The following is a 4,469-nucleotide window of genomic DNA, read 5'->3' as shown; positions in this document are numbered from 1 at the left end:
AGTAGCTGGGACTACAGGCACATGCCACCAGGTCTGGCTATTTTCTATATTTTTGTAGATACAGGGGTCTCACTATGTTGCCCAGGCTGGTCTTGAACCCCTGAGATCAAGAGATCCTCCTGTCTTGGCCTTCCAAAGTGCTAGGATTACAGGTGTAAGCTATTGTGCCCAGGCCTCCAGGCTAGTTTTTGACTGCCACCTGACAGAAGAGTTTGTGATCCAACATTTGCTAGTAACAGGATCATCCACCCAGCACAATATACTCAAAAGGAGCAGCTGGAAGGCTAGTCATTCACTAATTGCCACCTCCAGTGTCTCAATAACGAGGCATTCAAGTTGAGCATTTAAGGCAAAATTCAAAGAAATGAGACATCTACTTTGGGAGACATGAGAGGGCACAATGCTTTCCTAAACAGATGAGAGCTCTTAACGCTTTGTGAGGTAGAGGGATATTTGCCCTTAAGAAAGTAGGCGGATGAGGCCAGGCACACTTACGCCCGTAATCCCAGCACTTTGGGAGGCCAAGGTGGATGGATCACTTGGGCTCAGGAATTTGAGACCAGCCTGGGCAACATGGCAAAACCTCATCTCTACAAAAAACACAAAAATTAGCCAGGTGTAGTGGTGTGCACCTGTAGTTCCAGCTACTTGGGAGGCTGAGGTGGGAGGATCACTTGAGCTCGGGGGGTGGAGGTTGCAGTGAGCCGAGATTGCACCACTGCACTCCAACCTGGGTGACAGAGCTAGACCCTGCCTCAAAACAAACAAACAAAAAACCCTGGCCTGGCGCAGTGGCTCACGCCTGTAATCCCAACACTTTGGGAGGCCAAAGTGGGCAGATCACTTGAGGTCAGGAGTTTTGAGACCAGCCTGGCCAACATCGTGAAAACCCATCTCTACCAAAAATACAAAAAACTAGCTGGGCATGGTGGCAGGTGCCTGTAATCCCAGCTACTTGGGAGGCTGAGGCATGAGAATCACTTGAACCTGGGAGGCAGAGGTTGCAGTGAGCCGAGATCATGCCACTGCACTCCAGCCTGGGTGACAGAGTGAGACTCGGTCTCAAAAAAACCCCAAAAAACAAAAAACCCCAGAAGGTAGGGGAGTGGCGCAGCTTAATTTGGGTATATAAGCACTCTTCATCTGATTTTAACCTATAAAGGACTGAGAAGAAAATTATTAGTACCCTTTTTTACCTAAGAAGTAGTATATCCCCCCAAGCAATCAGGAACTTTCTTCCCTTAGGACTGAATAGGTTAGCAATAGACTTTCTTTCACTTTAGGGAAGCTGCTCATTCTGCTATCTGGACAGTAGGAAGGAATTCATAGCTGAAAATTCAGAAGTCAAGGGCAAGCCAAATCTTCCAAACCCTTACCACTTAGGCCTTCTAGTCATGCACAAAAGGAACCAATTCAGGCTAAGCAGAAAAAGAGCTTACTAGAAGGCTATCTAGCAGTTCACATAATTGACAAGAAAGCTGAAACGCCAGACTCAGAAAACAGGAGTCACGGGAAATGGGCAGCGGAGACTCAGCTAAAGCCGTGCCCAGTGGTCTGGAAGGACATCACCACCAGCATTGCTACCATGAAACACAGCCTTCTAGACGCCACTGGACCGTCCATATCACCAAGAGTATATCCTCAAACATTCCTGCATATTTTTATCCCTTCCCTCAGGATTCTGAGTCCTGGGTGGGAGCATCCAGTCAGCTGAACTTAATTCACAAGCCTGCATTCCAATGGCCAGGTGATGGGAATCGGGCTCTGTCTCCTGCTAAGGCTCATACAATGGCACTGAGGAACAGAAAGTTTTCAGATGTTCGGTAGGCAAATATCAGCAATGTCCACTAGAGTTCCTTCTAACTTAAAGTCCTCCAGCCATTGATCTGAAAACAGGAAAAGGATGAGAAATAACTTGAACAGCACTCCAGGGACCATGCTGTAAAGAATCAGATCCTATCTCTGGTGAATCCCTCCAATCATCTCCTAAAGATCTGATTAATTTTGCAAAACCATCACTAGCAAGGGAGACTAATGTCAAATGAGAATCCATTTCTCAGGCATTTCTTTTCGAGGCAGGGAAATATGTACCAATCTAGCTTTTTTTTTTTTGAGACAGGCTCGCTCTGTTGCCAAGGCTGGAGTGCAGTGGCACGATCTAGCTCACTGTAACCTCCGCATCCCGGGTTCCAACAATTCTCCTGCTTCAGCCTCCTGAGTAGCTGGGATTACAGGCACGTGCCTAATTTTTGTATTTTTAGTAGAGATGGGGTTTCACCATGTTGGTCAGGCTCATCTCAAACTCCTGACCTCGTGATCCACCCACCTCGGCCACCCAATTTATTTTAAGATGGAGTCTCACTCTGTTGCCCAGGCTGGAGTGCAGTGGCACCATCTTGGCTCATTGCAACCTCCGTCTCCTGGATTTGAATCTTGACTCTTCATAGTTGAGTAACTTTGGACAAGTCCCCTAATATGTAAAGTAGGCATAATGCTTCAAAGTCTTATTTTAGAACGATATGAGATCGTTTACGCATTTTGCATGCAACAAATATTTGATTACTCTGTGACAGACATTAGGCTAGGTGAACAAAACAGAAGGACCTTGTGCCTAGCACATAATAGGAACACAGTAGGTACCTCCTAAATGTACCTGGTTGTTTCATGCCTTTATAGCATTTTAATATTTTTTTCATTTTGAGATGAATTCTCACTCTGTCCCCCAAACTGGAGTGCAGTGGTGTGATCTCGGCTTACTGCAAACTCCGCCTCCTGGGTTCAAGTGATTATCCTGCCTCAGCCTCCCGAGTAGCCTACAGGTGTGTACCACCACGCCCAGCTATATAAATATATTTATTAAACAAATTTATTTACATATTAATATATATTTACATAAGTATTTGTTTCACCATGTTGGCCAGGCTGGTCTCAAACTCCTGACCTCAGGTGATCCGCTCACCTTGGCCTCCCAAAGTGCTGGGATTACAGGCGTGAGTCACTGTGCTAAGCTGCATAGTTCTTTAGAAATGTATGCAGTTTCTAGTAGTAATGAGAAGTAGTAATGAGAAGACATAATGTCTATTACCTGCTTTGAAATATCTCAGCAAAGAAAAATAAATTATTGCATAATAAAGAATTAAAGGCTCATCGCCATGGCTCACGCCTGTAATCCCAGCACTTTGGGAGGCCGAGGAGGGTGGTTCACGAGGTCAGGAGTTCGAGACCAGACAGACAAACATGGTAAAGCCCTGTCTCTACCAAAAATACAAAAATTAGCCTGGCGTGGTAGCACACGCCTGTAATCCCAGCTACTCGGGAGGCTGAGGCAGAAGAATCACTTGAACCTGGGAGGCGCAGGTTGCAGTGAGCCAAGATCACACCACTGCACTCCAGCCTGGGTGACAGAGCAAGAATCCATCTCAAAAAGAAAAAAAATAAGAAGAATTAAAATACTATAAAGGCATGAAACAACCAGGTACATTTAGGAGGTACCTACTGTGTTCCTATTATGTGCTAGGTACAAGGTCCTTCTGTTTTGTTCACCTAGCCTAATGTCTGTCACAGAGTAATCAAATATTTGTTGCATGCAAAATGCGTAAACGATCTCATATAGTCCTATAACAATCCTTTGAAGCATTATGCCTATTTTACAGATTAGGGCACTTGTCCAAAGTTACTCAATTATGAAGAGTCAAGATTCAAATCCAGAGATATCTGACTTCACTTTCCTTCATAACAAGCATCTAAGGAAGTTCCTATAACTTTGGGAACTCCTATTAGCAGCTGGTTAAAAAAAACTCCTGGACAACATGCTATACTATTTGAATCATCCTACTTCTTATGCATTCCTCCAGGATGCACTCTTCTCCCATTCTGAAACTGACAGTTCTCTTTACAAACTGTGTATATTTCGTTCCTGGATTGCATCTGAGCTGCCACCGTGGAACGGCCTTGTGTTTTAGCATGTGTGATGTTTCATGTGTTCATTTTGTCCCCCAACACCATAAACTTGAGAGGCAAGGCCAGCTCTTTTTTGTCTTCAAATGCTTTGTTTCCAAACACAGGATTGGAAATGGCCAACAAAGACTTAAATACTACTTCTCTATCCTTTTCACAATTCCATCTACTGGAAATTTAAGCAAGACTTGCAGAGATCACTTCAGGTTATCTGTCCCCCTGGAAGAAACACTTGTGGTTTGGCCTGAAATAGTTTTCTGCTGATTCTTTCTCTACCGCCCTGAACCCTAAAAACAAATGAAATGCATCAACACAACACAATACTAAATGCCTACATATTATTTCTATTACGTCTTTAAAAAAAGAGTGAAAGCTTTTTCATGTTTGCTTTAAATCAACCACGTAGGAACTGGAGGGACTGGTGAAGAGGAATAGAGGGAATGAACTCAAATGCTCTAAATTGCAACAGGGCACTTGGGCTCTTACTTTGACTCACTGACCTTTACAACCAT

Source organism: Colobus angolensis, unplaced genomic scaffold (assembly GCF_000951035.1).
Source record: "Colobus angolensis palliatus isolate OR3802 unplaced genomic scaffold, Cang.pa_1.0 Scaffold53, whole genome shotgun sequence".
Classification (NCBI taxonomy): Eukaryota; Metazoa; Chordata; class Mammalia; order Primates; family Cercopithecidae; genus Colobus; species Colobus angolensis.
The sequence above is the reverse complement of the archived record's forward strand: the minus strand, read 5'-3'. Positions refer to the sequence as shown.